The sequence below is a fragment of the Rattus norvegicus genome, chromosome 1, assembly GCF_021556685.1.
Source record: "Rattus norvegicus strain SHRSP/BbbUtx chromosome 1, alternate assembly SHRSP_T2T, whole genome shotgun sequence".
In the NCBI taxonomy this organism is placed as follows: Eukaryota; Metazoa; Chordata; class Mammalia; order Rodentia; family Muridae; genus Rattus; species Rattus norvegicus.
In genome coordinates this window covers 22,096,159-22,120,939 of record NC_141534.1, presented here as the reverse complement: position 1 = coordinate 22,120,939, position 24,781 = coordinate 22,096,159, and the positions used below count along the sequence as shown (strand labels likewise).

General features: G+C 40.7%; 1 long non-coding RNA gene across 1 annotated transcript in view; it reads right to left on the bottom strand.

Moving 5' to 3' along the window:
• Window positions 1-395: 395 nt before the first annotated feature.
• The window catches only part of LOC148006878 (uncharacterized), a 62,964-nt gene continuing 38,578 nt past the window's right edge, over window positions 396-24,781 (bottom strand). The window contains exons 2-3 of the long non-coding RNA XR_015644786.1: window positions 5,205-5,264; window positions 396-622 (exon numbers count right to left, since the gene is read on the bottom strand). This is a non-coding gene — a long non-coding RNA (uncharacterized LOC148006878). The remainder of the gene's footprint in view (window positions 623-5,204; window positions 5,265-24,781) is intronic.

Genomic DNA, 24,781 nt, shown 5'->3' with positions numbered 1-24,781 from the left:
CCCTGGGGATTCAACCTATCTCAACCAGGAATCAGGTTACCTTTCACAGCCCTCCTCCCCACAAAGAGGGAAGAGATTGTGCTGACGTTATGGTCGTACATTGCCTTCTTTTAAAAATAGAACTACTAAGAATTACTGGAGTGGCCCAATGTGATTTCAAAGGTCCATAGATTCCCCCTCCTGCTGTGGTTTAAAAGAGAAGATGGGGATGCAGACAGACTGTAGAAGCTAGCGAAGGTTCAGAAAGGATTCCCCTCCCAAAGTGAACACTAACTTTAGTCCATGAGGTCTGTATTGGACTTTTGAGGCTAGAGTGGTATTGAGTTAAGTTATAAATTTGCTGTAGTCTGTTGCATGACGTAACAGTAGTCTACTACAACAAAACATAAGACCTGTGCGTTTTGCTTTCATAAGTTTTAATAACTAAGTTTACAGGTTTTAACAATGGGAACAAGCCAGAGAGCTCAGCAAGTAAAAGTACTTCTCACCCTACTTTATGAATCGAGTTCAATCTCCAAGGCCCCTGTGGTGGAAGGAGGGAATTCATGCTGCAAGTTATCCTCTAGGACATGTGCATCGTGCTGTTCATTCCAAGCTTGGAGCATGTCGGTCTCCTCAGGATCTTTTACAAACGTGGAATATTCAGAGTGCGTAGTGGTTAGGTTATATCAAAAAAAGTCTCAAGAAAAGCCCTGGTACAATTGTAAGCTGATAGAATCCTGTCTACAAAGTCCCTTCTCTAGCTCTGCTCTGTTGAGGAAACCTCCTACCTTGCTTTCCCCTTCAAGGCCAATATGGAAATCTATTCCAGTCAGACAGCCCTGCATTGGAATACTCATGGCGGCACTGACTAGAGCTTGTAATTTGGTCCATGCAAACTTCAGATTGCTCTTCATTATCCATCTCGACTCAGCACTGAGAGCTTACCAAGTTCAAATACAGTGATGCGTTAAGGCTCTGTGCAATGCTCAGTTCGGGAAAGACATCATTTAAAGCGTTAGCTTTAAAGACTAAAATTCTTTTTCTTTTAAAGTCATGACTACCCGGGGAAAGTAGTGCTCCATATTTAAGAACAGATTCTTTTTAGATTTCCAAAATGCCATCACTCACTGAAGAAGAGCCTCCCTCCAGTGAGAATGAATGAGGAAAGAGATTGAGGGGAAGTGAGGCAGACAGCAACACTTCCCAAGAGATTTCTGATACCTCTAGAATCTTCTTTTTTAACATGATAAAAGAGAATTAAAAATCCTATTTCCAGTGTCCAGTCAAGAACGTGTATAGTTACTTCCTTTCTGAGATTCTTGTGTGAAAAACAGATTTTGGACTAAGTTCTGTATTATGTTTTGTTTTAAAGTCAGGCAGCATAGTAATCTCCTAAAGTTGGACAAACTGCAATCAAAACTAAATACAAAGATGAGAATCGGTATAAAGGGGGAAAAATTCGTGGGTAATTGACTGATGTTGTAAGGGCTGAGAGTTTTTCCTATCATGGTGGACAAATATAAACACAGTTACGTGAAACAAGAATAGCTCACACTAAATGAATCATTGCCTTCCCAAAAATATACAATTATTAGCTTCCCAGAAACTGGATACGATGTTAGCGAATTTGATAAACGATAACTTGGTAGGGATATTACTTGATATTTCAAATACAGAAGCAATTGACAACATTGTCTTTGGCCTTCAGCCCACGGAGCTGGATGCCATCTTTGCATCTGGAAACAGCCATGACTGAGTATGCGGGGTGGGCTCCCGGGCTACCTGGGGACCTGGTCAGACATTCAATGTGGAGATTACTTGCTATACATGTCCCTGCGGACTGCTACAACCAAGTCCCAGAGACCTTGAAACAACAGAAATGGATGGTCATGGCTCTGCAGACTTGGAGGTTCATCCTGACGGCTTGAGCAGATCTACACTCTCTCTAAAGTCTTCCAGGGAGACTTTCCTCACTTGTCCCCAGCTACTAGAAACATGTGGTGGCATAAAACCCAGTGTGCCTGCTGTGCACGTTAAGTGGTCTTCTCCTCCCACTTCTGCATCTACAGCGGCCATCTTCTGAAAAGGACTTTAGTCAGATGGGACGAGAAGCCTAGTCTATTGAGTATTACCTCTTCCTGAGGAAGCACATTTGTGAGGACCTCAATTCCACATTCAACTGTAGTTTCAATAATCATGTGTTATATGACTCATAATGTTCATGAAGAGCAATGAAAGTCTACAGTATCTCTTATTATTTCTCTGCCCCTTCTTTCAAACCTCCCTATGTCTGAGTCATCCCGCAGAACTCACAAGTCACACAGGATACTAATTCTCCTTCTCCTCTTCTTATTTTTTACCTATTCCGATCCTCTCTCAGGATAGGGCCAACCTAAAGAGTGACTGAGATGCAGGGGGACACTGGCTGACTGAGATACAGCCGACCTAAAGAGTGACTGAGACACAAGGTGACACTGGCTGAATACTTCTTATCCAGAATCCTTGGTGTCAGAAATGTTCGTGATTTTAGGCATTTCTAAGATTTTGGAATATTTAATTTACATAATGAAGATATCTTAGATTTAAGACTTAATACAAAACATGAAATTCCTTTATTTCATATTCACCTTATTCACATAGCTTAAGGCTAATTTCAGGTTGATTTCTACTGTAGCTATGTTTCCACAGTGACCCGCCGTATTCATGCAAGGGAAAATGTGACGTTTTACAATTGTGGCATCATATTAGTCCTTAAATATTTTAGGTTTTGAAGCATTTCAGATATTTGTGCATGCATGCATATATACATGTGTCTGCATGCATGCGTGTGTAATGTTATACATATGTGTACATGTGTCACACATAATCCAGAGGAGGACATCAAGTGTCCTGGTCTGTAACTGCCTTATTTCTTTGAGACTGGAGCCTGGAGGTGAACTGGTAGCCAGAAATTCCCAGTCACATTCCTGACTCTGCCCACTATAGCACTGGGGATAAAGGTATGCAGACAGCTACCCTAGGCTGTCTACATGGGTTCTAGGATTGAAGTAAGTTCCTTGCCTTGCTGTACAAGAACTTATGAACTGTGCCATCTCTCCAGCCCCAAATTTTGTAATTTTTAGGTTAGGAATGTTCAACTTGTACTTGCTTATAGGTATTAGGAATTTCCCCAAATTTTGTTGTTATTAATGTTTCTCTAGAATTTTAATATATTTAAGTGTCTATGAAGGCAGTAAATGAAGTCATTTTTGACAGGGCTGTAGGATACCTTCCATATACACATCTCGCCACACTGCCAAGGATAAGCTCTAGCTGAGCACAGTGAGGGACTGAGGTCCTTAATTAGTTCCAATAGTTTTATTATTGATCCTTGAAGATTTTTTATAGGATGATGTCAACTCTCTATATTAACAGTTTGACTTCAGCCTTCCAACTTGCATATATTCCTCCCTTCGCCTATCTCACAGCTCTCTGTAAGATTCTCAAAATCTAGTCCACGTTAGAAATGACACTTCTACCCTCTCTGAGATTTTTAATGAGCCAAGTTTCAAGTCTTTCACTATTGAGTTTCAGGCACATAGATTTGCCAAAAGGCTGCAAAATGATCATCTTTTCAAGATGCTATCTTGCTAGCTGCTTGTAAAAAAAAAAAGTTCTCTTATAGCCATATTTTTCTGAGAGATTTCATAATAAAAAAGTGTTGGACCAGATCAAGCTGAATTACTTCCAGGTTGTTACCAGCGGTTAACAGCAACGAGCATTGAGCTCTGCACAGTCAATAGTTTAATATGTGTTTGCTGAGTTAAACTTACCTGAAAACAACAAACACTGAAAACCTAGAATCACATGTCAAGGGACATTCTTTGAATAAATTACCTATAAATATTTATTAGGAAAGGTTGGCTTCCCCTTCCTGCCGCTACACAAGCCATATAATTCATAAAATAAATAATCAGTTACATTAAATAAAATTTAAATCTGGAAGAGACCGACTCTGACACCTGGGACTGCTAGTAAATATCGTTGTCTAAGATCATTCCTGAACTTCAGCAGGCTTCATCAAAGGGAAGGCTGAGAATACAAAGCCCCCGCTCAAGACCTTCTGTACAGATCTGCAGCCTCAGCAGCCAAGGCTGAACATGAAAGTTCATGTTCATATATTTTAAAGTCTATCGACATCAGAGCAACATTTTGCAGTGGGGCTCTGCGGCTACCCCCAGAGGTCTATATTTTCCTCCTGGGCACATCTGTGGTCTCTCTTGCCAGGTCTCATGGCCCCAGGTATGCTATTTTCCTTTCAGGCATCTTAATTGGACCTTGCTGATGAAGAAGAAGAAAAAAAAAGGGTCCACAAGGGAACATGCAGTACAAAATAATATTTGTCTCTGATGTGGTAGAAATAGAAAATTACACAAACAATTTGGGAATTATAGGTTCATCGCCACTGCCGTAGAGAGTTATAGACCGTTTCTCACCCTCACTTATCTACTGGTTCCCAGTTGTGCTTAAGCCAAATACTTGGTTTCTTTGCATGTTTCTCTGACTTCCACCGCCCAAGCTTGGACGCTCAGGAATGCCAGCTGGGAGTGACACTGGCCAGATTTGCGGTGAATACCTTTGAGGGTAATAATATATGTTTACATGTAACTCATAATTAATCGCTAAACTTCCTTTTGGAAAATAAAAACACATTTCAGGGTATATTTTACTGTCGGGGGGGGCAAGAAATGACAGGAAAAGAAGAGAAGCAAGCAAGGGGGGAGGGATGATTGAAAACATTTGACTTGGCTCGAAATAAAAGTACATATTTCACACATATTTTTAAAGCAATCCCAGAAGACAGCCTGACTTCGAACGCACTGAACAGGAAGGCGTTTACTGTTGGAGGGTTTGCTGAGCCCTTCCAAAACACACATTCTTAATACCCCTGAGCTATTGGGAAAGAGTTGGGGTGAAAATATTTAATTTATATGTGCAGTCTTGCTTCCTGTCTTATCTGCCCCCCACAACACACACACACACACACACACACACAGAGAGAGAGACAGAGACAGAGACAGAGACAGAGACAGAGACAGAGACAGACAGACAGACAGAGACAGACAGAGACAGAGAGACAGAGATCTGTTTTTTCAAACCTTGTGAAAAATGATAGGAAATGGGTTCATCCTCCTCCCCCTTTGCTGACCCAGCTGTACCTTTTACCACAATTTATAGCTCACCTGGCTTGACGACCAAAGGGGGAGGAAAAGGTAAAGATGGATGTCGAACACTCGTGGTTGCTGTGGAAAAAAAAAGAAAAAAATCTGGGTGGAGGAAAAGCTGGCTGTGGTGTACATATCAAGGGCATGAGGGTGTGGAGGAGGGCTTGCCTTAGCCTTCAAAATGTGTGCATTCAGTAGCAAGCATTCAAAACAGGTACAGAGAGGGGTAGAAAGAGCAAGAAAGAATTCTCTCGGTATCAGATGAGTGGCTGAAAACACCTGAATCCTATAAAATTTCCAAAGAACAGTGTTTGTCCGCTCAAGTGGAATTTTAAAGTATTTTGAAGACGAGGGGGGAGGAAACGATTTAAATAATTAAGATTCTAATCCAAGCAAAAGTTCCCCCCCCCCAAACCTTAACTATGTTAGAGTGCTTCATAACTTGGCTTAACATGGAAGATATAGCCTCCATATGAAATGAGTTCCAGGTGGGTGTGCTTTCCATAGTATACCTGCCTCCTTGTTGTCATGTTTTGATTTCTTGAGAAAATGGAGTCGGCGATCAATAATAAAAAATTTGAAAGACCACTTGAAGCCAAACGGAAATCCAGCAAATTTGAAGTTCAGATTTCAAAAACTCTTAAATCCAATCTAATTTTGCCAGAAAGTTGACCACACCCTATGGAAATCCACCTCAGGAAAGGCTTTGCAACTGAGTGGTTTGTTTTTAAAACTTAAGGAGAAAATCGGTAAATACCTCAACTCCAGTGAATGTTTCAACATTGGGCCTACAGCTGCAAAGCTGTGTTCAAGCTTTCCTCACACATCAGAACAACACAATGCTCTGAGTAGATTACTGTCCTTAGCATTACTTCTGCCAACAGGGGCTTTAATGTCTGGGGACCCAGTTTGCACTAAACTTAAAGCAAGACAACATACCACTGGGACCGTGATGTGCAGTCACCAACATGCTTTAAATGTGGCCCCAGTGTCTTCTGTTAAACTAGCTCTCCCTCAGGCCGATTTTTACATTTCTGTTTGGGAAGTCTTCAAGCGCCACACAGACACAGATGGATAGATAGCATGTTGACCCTGGACAATCTTGCAGGAGTGCACATTATTAATTTTTATCCTCGCAACACATTATCGCTGGGGAGTCTTTCAGGAGAGGCCTTGGGAAAGTAGATGGCTGATCGGTTTTAAGGTCAAACCGAGCAAATCGTCCATTCTGCAGAGTAGTCCAATTCCACCCTGGCCACTTGCAATCATGACTAAGGCTGTTGTCTTACCTGGTTCTCTGTCACTGTGTGATGAATCTGTTGTTCGGACCCTGCACCTCAGCCTAATGAGATGCTGGCGTACATGTGCACACACCCACACGAATACATCTAGCACCCATATACACACAGACGCCAATGCACACACATATAGAAGAATGTATAGTCATTCTATCTATCAAATTGCTTTTGCCAAAGCTACTTTGTGCAGAAGTCAAGTTGTTCCTCTCCAACGCTCATTGTATAATTAGCAAAAAGAAAAAAATGAGAAAAAAATATAAATTTTTTCATAATAAATGTGAATTATCCAACTGAAGTTTAACTACTACAGACATCGAATGACTGCCAAAAAGGGACAATAGAGACTGAGAATTTGGCAGTCATGGTTAATCCATGTGGGCTGGCAAGAGAGAAACTTAGCGGAGATGAGAAGAAGAGAAAAGACACAAGTGAAAAGATAGCATCGAGAGGCAGCCCTCAGGTGCTGTTTCATTGACTGTGCATTTCCCCAAAATATGAAACCAACTGTAGAGTTAGTCAGACTTTTCTTCTTGCACGTTTTTTTATCTTAGTAAGGGGAGAAGAAGTCTGGCATGCATGCCAGTGTACCTGCGTAAGTCACTGGGGCAAGTCGTAGGAGTTGGCTGATTCTCTTCACCATGTGAGTCCTGTGGATCAAACCCAAGCCATCAGGCCTGGTAGCAGGTGCCTCTACCCACTGAACCACCTTGCCAGCCCATGGTTGCACTTCTTGTTTGTAGTCTCAATATGTGTGAAACTATGTGTGGAACTGAAGTGTCAGAGAAGTGGTATAACCTTTTCGGAGGTGGGGTCAGGGTATAGTGGGGCTACTCTGGCCAAGCCTGTGACTGGTCTAGATGCCACACCTCCTTCTCTTTCTCTCACCTAGTCCTCAGCTGACAAGAGGTGACCAGCTTTGTTCTATCACATGTTCCTGCCATGATGTTGTGCTGTTGTGATGTTGTGATGTTCACCTCAGCTCTAAAACAATGAAGCCAAGCAATACCCCGGAGTCCAAAAGAGAAGAAACTTGTGTCTGTCACAGATTCAAATATATCAGTTCACCTTGTAGTTGAGACTGGACTGACTGAGACCACAGTAGGCAGAACCTAACATTGACTTAGTTATGAATATCTCTTCTACTGAAACCTTATGTCTAAATGAAAAATTAAGGCTAAATATTTATTTTTTTTGTCAAATATTTTGTCACAGCATGGGATTCTAATGGCAAAGGACTGAACACAGTCCATCCCACACATGTTCAACTCTTAACCAGGTACTCCATTCTCAAAGACGAAAGTAAAAAGTACATCTTTTAGAAGTATTAAAGGGGATCATTTGAGTCCAACACGATGCACTCTACATTTTGAGCCATTTATGCAGTGAAATAAAATAGATCACAATACTAAAAAGTAGATTTTCTTACACAGCCAAGCCCTCTGTGAGGCACTAGATAGAGAAAAGGAGGGAGGAGCATCCTCATGTGCTCATTTCAGTGTTGAGTGTGCTGGCTTACACAATGTTGAAGTTGACAGTCATATTCTACAGGACGCCACTTTGACATGCCCAGGGTCTCCTCTCTGTGCCTCTGAGGGTTTAAAGGATATCATATGACTAGCATTGCCACAGGAAACAGAACATTGAAATCTCCTGCTTGTGATCTGTTAGGAGAAAAGAATGACAGTGGGTTGTAAGTCTCCCTATAAGAGGCTACAGTCTATTGCAAAAAACAAACTGTGACATCTCTCCAAGCCTTTCCAGAATAACTTTTATTTCTAGTCACATCTTGATAGCTTCACAAGGCCACACACAAAAGGATGCCGAAGGTGAACATTTGATTTCCCAAAAGTGCAGGAGAATCTAGCAGAAACAGGAGCAGAAACAGGTTAGAAAAGATCTGAGAATGTCTCAGCCTTAATTTCTGACACAAAACAAAGTAGTCTGAGTCCTGTGAAGAAACACAAAAGTGTACAGTTACAATACTAAAGTGGCAGGTCTGGAAGGGAACTAAGTGTTTCAGAAACAGTGCATTACATGCTTTCGAAATAAAAGGCTATTTTTATACACTTAGCCAATAGTTGAGAAGAGTCCCTACGTTTATAAAAAAAGGAAGGTGCCTTTGTGTGCTTTAAAATTAACTGGGGATCAAGCAGTTTCTTATTCTTCCACATCACAGCTCATGACTGGGGGAAGCCATGGCAGGAGCTAGAGGAGCCTTGTTAGTGGCTTCTTAACATGTGTTAACCCAACTACCTAACAAATTATTGACGGTGCACTAATATATTTGTTTAACAAGCTGTAAGGGCACAACAATTGAGCAGTATTACTCTATTTTAATCCTCTAAACTAATCTGACTACTTCCCAGTCAAAAATCCCAGTGATACTTGAATTTTAGTACTGATCTGGCTCTCTGGGCTTCAGGTGTTTCCTCACGATGTCTCTCCATGAACTGAATCCCCACTTTTTCTCTTCCCCCCTTCCCTGGCCAGGAGGAAGTTCAGCCCTATTCTCTCTCCTGCACAGTCATTGGCTGATCAGCTACTTTATTGACCAATCATGGAATAATTTGGGACCAATGTTTACATAACATTGAGACAAGAGATTCTTAGAATAAGGATTGCAAGATATGGGTGCATAGAAACCAGCATTTGGGTAATACAAAGATAATCTGTACACATGCACAGTAACATGCCTACAGAGCCTGGAGTCAGGCACCGGAGCAGAGGCTGTGCGGGGACACTGCTTCCTAGTTTGCTCTTCCGGGCTTGCTCTTCCGGCCTTGCTCAGTTTACTTAATTTTGTTCTGTTGCTTGTTTTCCTCTCTGTGTATGTGTGTGTGTGTGTGTGTGTGTGTGTGTGTGTGTGTGTGTGTGTGTGTGTGTGTATTTGAGGCAGGGGTTATTTGTTGTTTGTTTGTTTGTTTGTTTGTTTGTTTGAGACAGGGTCTCACTATGTAGCCTTGACTGGTTTGGAATTTGCTATGTAGCAGGCTGACCTCAAATCATCTACCTTCACCTTTCTTTGCCTCCCAAATGCTGGGATTTAAGATATGTTGCCGGTGCCTACAGCCTGCTCTCTGAGCTTTTTATATACCTAAGGACCACCTTCCCAGGGTTGGCCCTGCTCATGGTGGGTTGGAAACCTTCCACATTGATCATCAATCAAAGAAATGTCCCACAGGCTTACCTCCATGCCAGCCTCATGGGACACTTTCTTAGCTGTGCCACCCTTTTTTCAGATGATTCTAGGTTGTACCATGTTGGCAAAAAAGCATATAGTTTTAACTAATAAAAGTTTCTATGAATGTTACCCACTTTGGTGGGGTGGCACATGACTGTGATCCCAGAACTTGGGAGGCAGAGAAAAAAGAATTGTGAGTTTGAAGACAGTTTGGATTATATAAGTTAGACCCTATCCTCAAAATACCTAGGGGAAAAGAGAGTATTAGTCTTTGTCTCGAATCATTGTCGCTACATAGTTAAATAGACTAGAGTTTAATGAAAACTTAGAAGGAAACGGGGTGAAGAGGTGATATCATCTGATTTCCGTCACATAAAAGCTACAGAAAATAGTGCAGAGAAAGAGACTATCAAACATAGCTTTAAAAAATAAATATATAGACCACAGAAAGCACCTTCTTTTTTCTTCTTCTTGATTAACATTTCCTTAGCTGCCCAAATATATACCAAATCACAAGTTGACACCCCAATGTGCCAAGAATTTTTACAAAGCAAAAGAAATCAGTGGACAATTTACCAAGGGGAAAAATGAATAAAATATATATTTAAAAAAATTTTTAAAGTAGTATTCCAAAAAAATGCAAACTGAAGTTAAGATTTCTTGTAATCTTATTATTATTCCAAGTGCTATGAGCAGTACTGTGAAGTGGGTGAGCCTGCAGACTGAAACAGAAAGGGGAAACCTCACCCCCTTTCCACTTTGTCCTCTAGTCACATACTAAATTCCTTTGACTCTGTGGTACCATGTCTAAGGGCTTTATCCTAAGGGCACAGTCTGCCAGATAAAAGAGTCACAGGGCTGAGGGTGTAACTAATTAGCTTACTAAGTAGGATGTGCAAAACCCTGAGGTCTATTTCTAATAGCAGATGGGTATGAACAACTTGAGTTTTATTGACCAAAATGACAAACGGCCTACAACTATATGAGGCATTCTTAAGGCTAAATGGTTACTTTGCAACAGGCAGAGTGCTAAAGGATTTGATGAATAGACACCAGGACATTTTCATCTTTATGACAATCCTATCAACCCTAATTTCAACCTCATTTTAGCAATGAAGTACAGAGATTAAGAAAAAGAAAACCCAAAAAATAAAAAACAAACAAAAAAACAAAAAGCCCAACAAAAGAACTTAACTGGAGAGCCATAGAGCCCAATTTAAACTCTGGCAGTCTGAATTCGTGTCCTTTCTTTGAAGGTCTCTCGCACCTGACCATACAATGGAATGCCACCAGCAGTAGAATAATAATCTTAAACACTAATGATGTGATAACAGGCTTGTGCTGTAGCTAGGGAAATATTAGCAATATGAAAATGCACTTGTGACGTTATTCTAACAAGCAAAATACAGATGAATAGAAAGTAAAATCAGAAGGAAATAATGAGCAGGGCTATCCTGGTCTATTTGGAAGCTACGCTTTCTTTTCCATATTTTTATGGACTTTACAAAGTTCTAATGGAGATATGTCACCTTTAAAATCAGAAGAGAATGATGTATCCTCGTTTTTTTTAAAAGACAGTTAAAATATTGATAAAATACTTTGTTGCTATACGTAGCAAAGTATAATCTAGGCAAAAAACTCCAGATGTATTTCAATGACTAGAGTCATCTACACCCTTGCTTTGATACACTTTGCTACACCCTGGCTTTCTAATTGCCTTCCTTGGTGCTTCTGGCTGATAGGCCCCACGCTGACAGCAGTGTGGAGGTTGAGGACTTAGATACTTGGTGTGGTTATAGAAGACCTTCCTTGTTCAGGTACCCAAAGTGTTGCCTCCAGCATGATGTGCAGAGCCCAGTTGAAGACAGCCTTCAGGGGCCCCATGCTGTAACACTGCAACTAAAGCCTTACCATCCCCGTCTATTGAAAGAAAGATTTACGAGGAGAAAATTAGTCTTTTCTTCCTTTTAAGCTTTATTCTTGGCAAAGGTACTAAAACATTCCTTTCTATCCATTGCCATTTCTTTGAACCAGAACCTATTATTGTGCTAAGGAAGCAACCGGCCCTTCAGTTTCTTCCATGGAATTTAGATATGGTTCGAGCCTTGCAACCAGTTGGAGAGTGCTGTTGTGTAGATGTGTGTTTCTTTGAAGTCTGAAACCATTAGCGACAGATGAAACGTCTGTACTTGGGTATAAAAGCCACCCTCTCTTTACATAAAACTGGATGCATTTTTACATACACTATGCTACTCCATCCTAGAAACGTCCCTTGACACTACGAAAGATTCAAGTCCTTAGGACATGGAGAGAGCTTCAAAACAGGGTTATTGTTGGTGACTTACCTTTAAACAAAAAGAGCCTGCAGTATTAAAGCAGTTCACATACCACAGAGTTTCAAAGGCTACAAACTGACCCCAGGGAACAAAGGCAGTGCAGAGTGTATGAGTGTAGGGCATGCATCAGGGTTAGGGGCTATTCAATTGTTCTTTGGGAGCAGTCCTCAAGGCCCTGGCAATGGCCAATGCTCCTCTCAGCCTGCTGGGGGAGAGCTCATGCATTCTGAGTCCAAACCGTTCTGTCTTTTCCCAGTGTCTCTATATCTCTGTCCTTGTCAAACGTCACACCCGCTGAAAACAACACGGTAGCCAGGTGTGGTGGCTCGTCCTTGTCGTGCCAGATTTGATAGACTGTGACAGGAGGATTTACCTGTACCACAGCACAAATACCAGGCCCATTGTATAGCATGAGACCTCATCTCAAGAAAACAGAATAATGAAGACCCAAGCAAAGAACCACCTTCTGCCTCCAAAACCCAGGAGAAGAGCTTTAAAATCCATCAACCAGATAAGGGAGGTTGTGGGGACAGTCTTTGGACACTTCAGGTGACTTTACCTATCTCCTCAAACCAAGACCAATATAAGAATATTAATTTTAATTTCACACTGGATTTTGAATATAACAAAAAAGATTTACTCTTAAAAAAGCAGGTAGGCAGGTCAAAGAGGGAAAACATAACATAATTCTCATTTTACTGGGAACACAGAGGGCAGGGGTAGAGTCGTACTCTGATCTCCATGATGCTTCTATTTGGTGGAGTATAAAGTCCTGTCCACAGCCTGGACAAATTAAGCTACTACTAACACAATTCCCAGAATGCATTCTGCTAGCCTTTGATCATGGCTCTGAATGGGCCTTCCCTCCGCTCTGAAGAATCATTAGGAACAACCAACTGAGCCAGGACAGTCACTCCCAGCACCAGGTGTTCCAAGTGCTTACCATGTGGCCTTATGAGAGGCTAAAAACATTTCTGTTCTCTTCTTATTACTACCATTCTTGTCATTGAAAAAACAAAAATGACAGCAACAACGGAAGTTGAAAATGACTATTTTCTCCAACATCCACTTTACATTAATTTGGGGTATCTTTTTTTTTGTTTGGTCCTCGGTCATATTCATTTCATAATTGTTAGTGGTTACTGTTATACTATGTCTTGAAATGTCTTGAAAAGGCAAAAATATTCTTTTGGAATAGACAATTAAGATCAGGTAGGGGAGATAAAATCAATATTCAAATAAAATGCTGACCTGACCTCCCAAGTCATAGAAATTGGAACAAAGTGTTCTGCAGGGTAACCTTTGGGCCATCAACCCTCTAGACATAGGACAGCATCTGTGCAGAATTCTTGAGAACAGCCCAGCTGACCTAAGTTGGTTTCCTAGACCTGACCCTAAAGAAGTTAATGGAACCCTGCGAAGAAAATAAAATCTAATAAGTTGACAAGTACATTGAGTTTAACCCATCTTAAATGTTGCCTTTTAAAATATTGTTTTTATTATTTTTATTCAACATACACACACACAACATGGTATATGTGTGTATGTTGATATGAGTCTGTGCATAACTGTGAATGTGCCTGTGGAGGGCAAAGGTGTCAGCACCCTTGAAGCTGGAGTTACAGGAAGTTGTGAACTTTCTGATGTGGTTGTTGGGTCCTCTGGAAGGGCAGAAAGTTCTCTTAACTGTTGAACCATCATTCTGCTTCTTAAATGTGGTCTCCTCCTCCTCCTCTTCCTCCTCCTCCTCCTGCTCCTCTTCTTCTTCTTCTCCCTACCTCCTCCTTCTTCTCCTTCTCCTCCCCCTCCCCTTCCTCCTCTCTTCTTCTCCTTCTCCTCCCCCTCCCTTCCTCCTCCTCCTCCTTCTTCTTCTCCCCCTCCTCCTTCTTCTTCTCCCCCTCCTCCTTCTTCTCCTTCTCCTCCTCCCTCTTCTTCTTCTTCTTCTTCTTCTTCTTCTTCTTCTTCTTCTTCTTCTTCTTCTTCTTCTTCTTCTTCTTCTTCTTCTTACCAATAGACCTGCACAGCTTTGATTATTATTTTAAAAATATATTTTAGAAAAACATTTACTGGAGGAACTTGCATAAAAGAAACATGACATATATAAACAGCAAAGATTCATATATCCACGAAAATAATGGGTTAGATTGTTGGGAATAAATGCAAATGGGGTTCATTATAGTAAGTGAAATGAGGCAGACTCCAGAGGACTAATACTGCCAGGTTTCTCATCCGTGGACACTGGGTTACACATAGGCCATGGGCATAAGACCATTTATGCAAAAGGTATGAAAGCAAAGAGGAAACTAGTGAGAGGAGGGGAGGAGGGAGGAGGGGGGAGAGGGAGAAAGAGGAGGAGGGAGGGGAGGAGGAGGGGAGAGGGGAAGGAGGGGGCAGAAAATAGGGTTTTGGGGAAAAATATAGGCAAACTACATGATATACTTGAAAAAAAAAGTCTATCAAACAATACTGTAGGATGAATAGACACCAACCATAGAGTTAGTTAAAACAAATGGCAATTTCTTAAGGAGCACCTGAAACAACTGGGCTAATCTGCATTAATTATTTATTATTAATTAATTATTTCATTAATTAATTTACTATGAAAGTGCCTGTTTTAACGTATCTATTGTGTTTAGAGTAGAAGTTGAAGTTAACTGTTTAAAGTAGAAGTTGTCTGCTATTGCTCTATGTGGACTGATATTATGAACCTTTCAGAGGTTAGAGGGTATCTTGTTGTTTTCCATTGGGTTTGGTTCTCATTTGCCAAGGTTAGCCCCCATAACAGATGTCTGCAGCAGGGATAACACCTCCTACTGAGTCTACATACTGCCTCCACAAGAAGACAGTTCTACTTACCTTGGTTCTCGGTCCATTCTGTTCACAAGTTCTCATCTAAGTACTCACCTGTAGGTGGGAGCATGGCACAGGCGTCTATAAAATTCCTGTGAGGAGTCAAGTTTTAACTCATTCCTGCCCTCTCCCCAAAGGAAACATGTCAAGCCAAGGGCACCATGACCTCTACCAGCACCACCAACAGCAACATCAGCACCACCACCACCATCACCATCGAAAACATCATCAACAACAACAAAACAAACAAACAAACACAGAGAGAGCCAATGAATATAAAAACATTTTTCTGGTTTCTTATTATTTATTGCCTCAGTGAGTAATGAGTGTGCAAAGAGAAATTCATACAATGAGTTAGCAGAGACGGTGCTCTTCCCCAGAGCCCTCCAAGTTCTGTATCTGACAGTGATTACTAAAATTACATTTTTTGAAGTATACTAAATTGTATGATCAAGTTAAACTTTTCAAATTGTTGTTGGGTTTGTTTGGTCTGTTTGGTTTGGGGTTTTGGTTGGTTTTTGTTTTTGTTTTGTTTAAGCCTTCAGAATCTTCCCAGATCTAGGTTGAAAAACAAACAATACGAAAGTAGACACAAGCTGGGAAGTGAGATGGCAAAATGTGCTGAGACTGTCGTTAAAAAGGCACCAACCACCTTCTGCAATGTACTGAGAAAGTTTGCACAGCTAGTAGTGGAGAGCACCAGTGTAGTAGGTGGCCCTTAGCGCCAGGGGCGAGGCACAAGTTACAAGCTCTGTTAGTGTTACCTTCATGCGGTCTCAAGTCAGGTTCCCTCCCATGCTTGACTTGCCTAATATTAATCCAAGTGACCTTGGACACGTTCATTAATCTTGTGCCTCTATTAATAAATGATCTGTGGGAAATGGTACTTACTTGGTTGAAAAGGAACAAGCAAGTGAACACAGGAAGCACTTGGAAGTGTGCATCTCAACCATGATACATACAAGAAATATTACCACTGAATTTCGACACAACTTCCACATTTCCAAACATCCTTATAAACCACAACCTGTACACAAAGATGGGAACACCTATAAAACTAGAAAATTTTGGAATGTGTATTGAATAGAATGGGTTGTGTTCTATTCGCAGTTAGAAAGTAGTAAAAAAAAAATCTAGAGTTTTTAGCTCAAAATACATATGAGGACAATAGGATGGGTTCATTTCCAGGAATATGAATGTTAATTCCTTGCAGATATCTTAAGGAAAGAACAACAAATTATTTTCCTGGATGTCTTAAAAGCAGACTAACCACGCGATGGAGTGACTCTTGAGGGCTTCTCTGAGCCTTATTATCCCGTTGGGATATGGTCATTGTATCGGTGTTACACTTAATTGGCTTCTTAGTGTGAAGTCATTGTAGTTTGAGACTTCAGGAATGAAGTCCTGACTTTAGCTCACACCACCATCTGCTTAACAGGGAAAAGAGGAATAGGCAGCATTTCAATCCAAGAAATGATAGTTCCCAAGGCTGCTTGAGGCTAACATTCTAGCCTATATGGCCTGGGCCAGAGACTCTCACTAGATTGCAGAGAGACAGAGACTATGTATGATGCTAACTGAGGTGCAGGCGAATATCGCTTACATAGCAGTAGGCTCTGTAAGCACGAATGGCTCCTTCTTCCAGCTGTTTTGTCCAAAAGAAAGAAATCTGTTCACCCCATTCAAAGGAGTAATGAAACAGGGCCCCATTGGTTTCTGGCAGCTGCAACGATCCCTTAGTTGACCTGTCCTGAGCTGCATCAGAGACCATCATGGGACCATCTTTGCATTCTTGTTATTCAGCCTACAGATCACTTACCCTGAGGTCAAATTACAGAGAATGAACTTGAGAAGTGAGCGCTCTAGCTGGGACCCTCCCCATTGCCCTTGGCATTCTGTGTCAAAACTGTCTTGGCCATTTCAGTCTAATCAAATGAGTTCATTTAGGTTCAGAAAACAACTTTATGGTGTTTCAATAAAACCTGGGGAAAAAATCCACAAAACAGCTAGGAAGAGTAAACTTTGGAGCCTCTCACAGCCAAAATCCTCTTGTGATGGGGAGGCGCCCAGTTTCTCCCTTAGCACCGCACAAAGAACAATTCAGTTATCGGAAACCATGTTCTTCTTTTAATCTGAGAACATTTCTAAATTTCAAAGCTGTATTCTGCAACCGTGGAAAAGCCTTCCTCCACTAGGTCAGGTAATAAGAGTCAAGAACATGCCAGTTTCTCTGAGAGGCATAATACCCTTCTATATTCACTACTGAGCTCACCATCCAGCTGGAGCTAGCTGCAGGAGCCAGAAGCTGTCACCTGAGCTTTTTCCGTACTTGGAGAGGAGCCAATAAGGAAACCTTTGCCAGCATCAGCAACGCCTCCTTGGAACCGCAGTACCATGCCAGCGATGGAGTTAAGGGGATACAATGCAAAAAAGGAAAAGAAAAAAATGGCCGTCTCCAAAGCACTACAAATTCCAAGAAACTCATTCCATTGCAACTGCCTCTTCAGCCCAGATCAGTCCTTTGGACACATTGAGGACTTTAGTCATATATATCTCAGGAATGAACCCATAAAAGGGGCATTTTGCTTACAAAGCACAGGAAGCCCTCAATTAAATTTCTACTGAGGCCCCCATGTCTAAAGCCCTAAGTCCTCACCCTGTTCAACTCACCAATCTCTTCTTTAAGCTATGAGAACAGGAACAACAACTTTGCCTTCCATGGTATTATTTCATGTTCCCTCTCCCCTTCCTTCAGGTCTCAAATGCTTGGGAACTCGGGCCTCAAAGGTGCTAACCCTCAGATACTGTTTCTTTATAAGGTAATGGGTGGTAGAGGGCATGCCTTTGCCGCATACCTTGGCAACCATGAGTCTCTCAATGTTGCTTTCATGAACGCAAGCCTTTCACTGCCATCTGGATGTGCCCACAGGTATAAACATTTTTTTTCTTGAGGAGAACCAAGGAATATATATTGCATCAATAAACCTCTTGAATGACATACAAAACTGTCCCAGATGCTAGGACAACTACAGTCCATTAGAGCTGACCTAACACACATCTGTCTCTGAAAGACTCGATTGATATATCTTTTAGCTTTCTCAGACAGATGCATGAATGAGGCTGGTGGGCCAGAGGTGCAGGAGTTAGGGGTGGGGAGTTAGAGGATCCGATCCGCAGAAGACATCATTGGATGGGAGACCACTGAGACAGGTCCAGGAATAAACTGCAGGCCTGGAGAATGAAGGGGAACCTGTTTATTCCTGGGCAGCCTTTCCTCACTGAAACCCCAGGTACAGATTCTTTCCCCTCGGTTTGAAAACTGGCACTCACCCCACTCAAAGGTATTTTTATGTTCTTCATAGACAAACATTACAGACGAAATTCTTAACATATTTACAAGAACACAGACTTTGTACTTGACGGGTGGTGCAGAGGGGAGGATATGACAAGGGCTTTACTGTGTTTCCCTCTAAACAAGGGCTGCTATGAACTTGGAAATCAGTCATCTCTGGCTTTAAACTCACTCTCACAATATACTTATTAATCTTTTACAGAGATAGCATCGTACTTTATTATGAAATATCTTAAATATGTGTCGGTTTCTCAGGTGTAATATCTTTTATGTATCTATATCATGCTGTTCTTAAACAGAAAGACAGAGATAAAATGAAGAAATTTAGCAGCATTTAAGATTACATAAATCAAGCAAAAGCAAAGCTCCTATGAGTCAAGATTTCTCCCAGGAAGAGAAGAGGGGAGAGAAGTCTCCGATGGAAAGACAGGTGATCATGTTGACAGACATTGTGTTGTCTAAGTGTGACACACACAGGCGGGGGCGGTGTGAAAGAACAAAGGGGTGCTGGGTGTGCAGGTGTCAAAAGTTTCCTGATTCTAACACTTAAAACAAGACAAGGCTTCTAAAACTCCAGCTGGAGGATGAAAGGACTAAGGTGGTAGCCAAGTAAAGTTGAATAAAATCCTATCCTGGCTAAATCCTTCCTGCAGTCACTTGATCAAATCTGGTTTCCGGATGTAACCTGGGCAGGAACTGAGAAGTTTTAAACATTGAGTCCTCTTTACATAACGAGAACTAATTCCCCCTCTCTTCTACTTCAGTGAGAAATCTTTCCATTCAGTACAAGGTTTTGTTTACCAGTTATAGAATGCTCATTTTCAAGCTGTTCAGTTGACCCTTGGCTTTCTCTCCAACTTTGCTTTTTGCCTGTAAAAGTTCAGGATGTCTCAAACAGTAACTGTTACATTCTGTCTAGCAAGCCTGGACTGTGGACAGTGATCTAACCTCTTGGAAAAAACATGGAGTGCACCCAAAAACTGAAAGAGACATTCTCTGGTCCCAGCCGCCAGCTCATGGGTTTCAAAGTCCTGGGACACACATCATGAACAGCCTAGGGCTCTAGCATGTAAGTGGGCAGTGCCAACTCAAACACAGAAAGCACTTCTGCAGGTATAAACAGCAGGCCAGGCCCAGAAGGCAGGCAGCAAGGAGGCAGCCAGCCAGCCAGCCAGCCAGCCAGCCAGCCGACTTTTGCCTGCGTCACTCTCCCGCAGTCCTCTCCACATGGAAAAAAAAGAAACTCCTCAGTTGGACTGCAAACTCAGGCTCAAAGAAAATGAATATAGAAATATCCTTAAAAGGACATCTCCCTTAAAAGGGAGAAAGGCCTTCCTGGTGGGTGTCCATCTTACTGATGTGTGGCAGTGTGTATGGGTATGCTAGGACACACACACACACACACACACACACACACACACACACACCACTCACCCCTTGTCAGTGGTGTATCATCAATAAGCACCACATTTGGCCTTATTTTGAGTGTGTGAAAAAAGAAAGTCATGCATTTCTCCTGTAGACATCTGGCCATTTTCTGTGAGTGGTCTTAACGTTCATAGTTCCCTAAGTGTGTGCTACAGTCTTTTAAACATACACTTGCCTTCTGATGTATGAGCATCTATTGCTGACCTCTACAGTCAACAGGGACACAGATACTGATGTCAGTGGCTCCAGTTCATGTGACTGCATAGCAACAGCAGGGGAACAAAAGACTGTCCCAGCCACTGAGAGAGAAGAAAGCTGAGCTTACCACACTTACAGATACTGAATTTCCTGGCATTTCCTCTGCCTATGGAGTTGTAAAGGTGATCAATCCTCAGAGGCACGGCACACAGACTCTTCCCCCCTTAGAGTGTGTTAGCTAATGTATCTTACTATAAAAGCAGTCTTTATATTTCTGCTCAACTTTTTCCTTAGCTGAATTCATTTAGTAAACTCACTGAATTCTTTCTCTTCACTACTCCCTCAACTGTCACCTCATGGGCGCCATTAAAATGTATCATGATGACATTGCAGACGCAAGTATGTCCCCACCGTCAGAAAGTACAACTCCTACTTAGAGAAATGGACTTTGGATTTAGAAGTTTATATAGTGGTAGGTTCCCTAAACAACTCAATATTATTTTCATTAACTATACTAAAATACTTATGATGGAGCACATTATGTTCGGAAACCTACCCAGAATGTATGGGAGCACAATATCCAAAAAGTATGGTCCCTGGTATGAAGGTTCTACTAGGGGTTGACTAAAGAGTCTTTACGTTTGAACTAAGAAATATCTGAATGAACATGGTCTCAAAAGAGACAGAAGTTCACAATGCCATAGGATGTTAAAGATACCCAATACCCTATGTATACATACACTCTATAGGCAGATCACAAAGGACCAGCTGAGACCTGACCTGACTGGAAAATTCATGTTGGGCTACCCAAATCCAGCCTGACCATTAACTCTGTTGGTAACTCGGAAGAAGAAATAATCTTTCTCAAGTCATAGATGCTTTAGGTTTTCTGTCATGAGAATCCACAGGCAAATAAGACACTTTATAACAGATCCAAGGGCATCTGTGTAAAGTCTCTTGCATTACCAGTAACTTGTCCTGTGCATATCACTAATGCACCATGTTTCTGAGAAAGTGACCTTTATAATTTTGAATGGCTTAAATTTAGATGAAGTCATTTGCTTTTTAAAACAGAAGGGTTAATGTGAAGAGATTCCTCCCCACAGCACCAGAACTAATCAATTTTATAAAACCCTTGAGTTTTTTTTTCCTTATTTTTAAGAAAATATCAGGTCTATTGGAGCCACAGACTTGATATACTCATGATTCAGTTATCCTGTGGATCAAACCTCCTAGAGGCCACATGTAGCCTCTTAGTGAAATTAAAGACATTATGAGTTTGTATATTATACAGTAGATACTGTGCTCTCAGCCCCGATACAGGTGACTGCACTGAGAAACTATATAGTACATAATCATGGATGTGTTTCCAGTTAAGAGCAACAGGACAGGGTACATGCAGTAGTTTCTTGCTGCTTTTACCCTGCTGTTGTTCAACTTCTCTGGGATACTGGGAGTGAGGTAGGCTTATTGAGACCGCACCAAGTCTATAAGGGCACTGACACGTTACCTCGTTTACTGGTCATCTAATCAACTTTATTTTTGTATGTGTTCATTTTCTATTTCAGATGCAAAGATTCCATACTCATAGAGAGAGTTCATTCCGAAGTCATATTGCTAGTTAAATGATGACGCCAGGATTCTCAGTTCGCTGCTCTTAGATCTAGTATCTTTATAATATAATAACAATATATATATACATGTAGGTGTGGGTGTGGGTATGTATTCACATACACACACACGTTTCAATTCTTTCCCCAAACCTGTATAACCCCAGTGTACAATACCTATATTAAAACATATATATATGTATACATGCAATATACGTATATTTCCTTTATCCAACATTGTTCTAGGCACACAGTATTTTGTTTTCATAACAAAATACACAAGATAAAAACCCACACAAGGGTAAGGCTTGTTTGGGCTCCCATTTCTGTAGATTCTAGCCCAGAGTTGGTTGATCCGACCACTTTCAAGCTTGTGGGAGGAAAGGTCATCTTGGCAGCAGCATGTGGCTAAACTTACGGCTAGATATGAAAGGGAAGGCAGAGACCAGGGTCCCACAGCCTTCTTTGAGGGCATGCACAAATAATAAAATCTCTTAATAGGCTCTGCTACTTGGAGGTTCTGCTACCTCCCAGCAGTGATGTGGACTTGGGAACAAGCTTTTAACACATGGACCTTTAAGAGACATTCCAAACCCCGATCTCAGAGGCCAACAGCAACAAAAACATTATTATGTCAGAGGATGAAATAGTAGAGACTTTCCCACTAAGACGGGAAAAAGACAGACGGACATTATCAGCCGTATTACTCAACATTAGTCAGGAGATTCGGACGAAAGGCAGTAACAAAAGAAAAACAGGTCGACGTAGGGAAAGAAGGGGCAGTTATTTTCATATTACCTGTTCACGTCAAGTATGTGAGACTCAATCATTGATTTTCAAAAGCTATTTATGCTTAAGATCAATACGTTTGAATGTGATTTATTTCTTTTAATATCAGCTTCATGCCATAAAATTGAAATTTTACACTCCCCAAATAAATTAACTATAAAGGAGCTTATAATGAACAGAACAAAAGCCTTATGAAAGAATAAAGTATTAATGATTCACACAAAAAGAACTGAATAAATGGAGATAATCGTTTTTTTTGGAATGAAGCATCATGAATTGCCTCCTGTTACTCAACAAATTCAGTGTGTTGCCAACAGGAATATAGACGGTGTCTACAAGCTTATCCTAAAATCTATCAAAGATAAAAATACATTTAAAATTTAAATATTGCTGAAAATACATTTTAAAATTATACAATAATCTTAAAATAAAGTGAACTTTGCATCCCCAGAAATGAAAACAGTAAATCACTACCGAAGTACTGTGGAAAATAGAACATAGGCAGAGCCCTATATGGTCATAAAATCACAGGATGGATGAAAATGGGAGAAACATGTAGGGAAGACTATAGTCTATGTTTATTTAATATAAAATGGGGAATTCTGATTATGTTTTATAGATAGATAGATAGATAGATAGATAGATAGATAGATAGATAGATAGATATAAAGGGGAACAAAATAAATTATTAGAGAAGCCTTAACATTTTCATACAAATAAATTTACAAGTCAGAAATTTTATGGAAACTTAAACAGAATAAAATCACAAAGGGAAAATCTACACATAACCTTGGGGTAAATAAACCATACACAAGGTTTATGTTAAAAAGCAATAAAGGAAGCTAGTCATTCTAACTATATTGACAATAAAATTTCTATAGTGTAAAAAAATTATACTGTGACAAAAGAGACTTAAGGAAGGGATCTCAGTCCTTTGCTTTGCATATAAAATATTAGAATTCAAAATATCATGAATATATCCTCTGTACCAAATCAGTCAGAAAATAATTTGACATAAAGACAAAAGTAGATAAGTAAAGATTGTCAGCTCAATTTTCAAAGATGTGGAAACACACATGACTAAATGAATACATAAAAGCTATTCATCCATACTATAACTAATAACGATTACCACCAGGAGCAAATTTATTAAGAATAATCATCTTCAGCTTTTAATAAGACAGGCAAATGTTTATTTTCTTTTAGAATAAATGTATACTGCCTTTGTGGATGATAATTCTATAGTGGCTTTAAAACTCATAGAGTTATTAAAAGTCTCCCAACCGAAAGAAAGAAAGAAAGAAAGAAAGAAAGAAAGAAAGAAAGAAAGAAAGAAAAAACACTCAGGACCAGATGGGTTTAGTGCAGAATTCTATCAGACCTTCATAGAAGACCTAATACCAATACTATCCAAACCATTCCACAAAATAGAAACAGAAGGAGCACTACCCAATTCCTTCTATGAAGACCCAATCACGCTTATACCTAAACCACACAAAGACCCAACAAAGAGAACTTCAGACCAATTTCCCTTATGAATATTGATGCAAAAATAGTCAATAAAATTCTCGCAAATCAAAACCTAAACACATCAAAACGATCATCCATCATGATCAAGTAGGCTTCATCCCAGGGATGCGGGGATGGTTCAATATACAGAAATCCATCAACATAATCCACTATATTAACAAACTCAGTAAATTGGACATAGTACTACCTGAGGACCCAGCTGTATCTCTCCTGGGCATATACCCAAATGGTACTCTAACATGCAACAAGGACACGTGCTCCACTATGTTCATAGCAGCCTTATTTATAATTGCCAGATGCTGGAAAGGATCCAGATGTCCTTCAACAGAGGAATGGATACAGAAAATCTGGTACATCTACACAATGGAGTACTACTCTGCTATCAAAAACAATGACTTTATGAAATTCATAGGCAAATGGATTGAGATAGAAAATATCATCCTGAGTGAGGTAACCCAATCACAAAAAAATACATATGGTATGCATTCACTGATAAGTAAATATTAGCCCAAAGGCTAGGATTAGCCAAGATACAATCCATAAACCACATGAAGCTCAAGAAGAAGGACAACCAAAGTGCAGATGTTTCAGTCCTTCTTAAAAGGGGGAACAAAAGTATTTGTAGGAGAAAATATGGAGACAGTTTGAAGCAGAGGCTGAAGGAAAGGCCATCCAGAGCCTGCCCCACCTGGGGATCCAGCCCATATACATACAGCCACCAAACTCAGACAATATTTCTGATGCCAAGAAGTGCATGCTGACAGGAGCCTGATATAGCTGTCTCCTGAGAGGCACAGCCAGAGCATGACAAATACAGAGGAGAATGATAGCAGCAAAACATTGAACTGAGAAGAGAGTTCCCACTGGAGGAGTTAGAGAAAGGATTAAGGGAGTTAAACGGGCTTCCAACCCAATAAGAACAACAATACCAACCAACCAGAGCTCCCAGAAACTAAATCACTACCCAAAGACTATACACGGACAGACCCATGGCTCCAGTTGCATATGTAGCAGAGGCCTTGT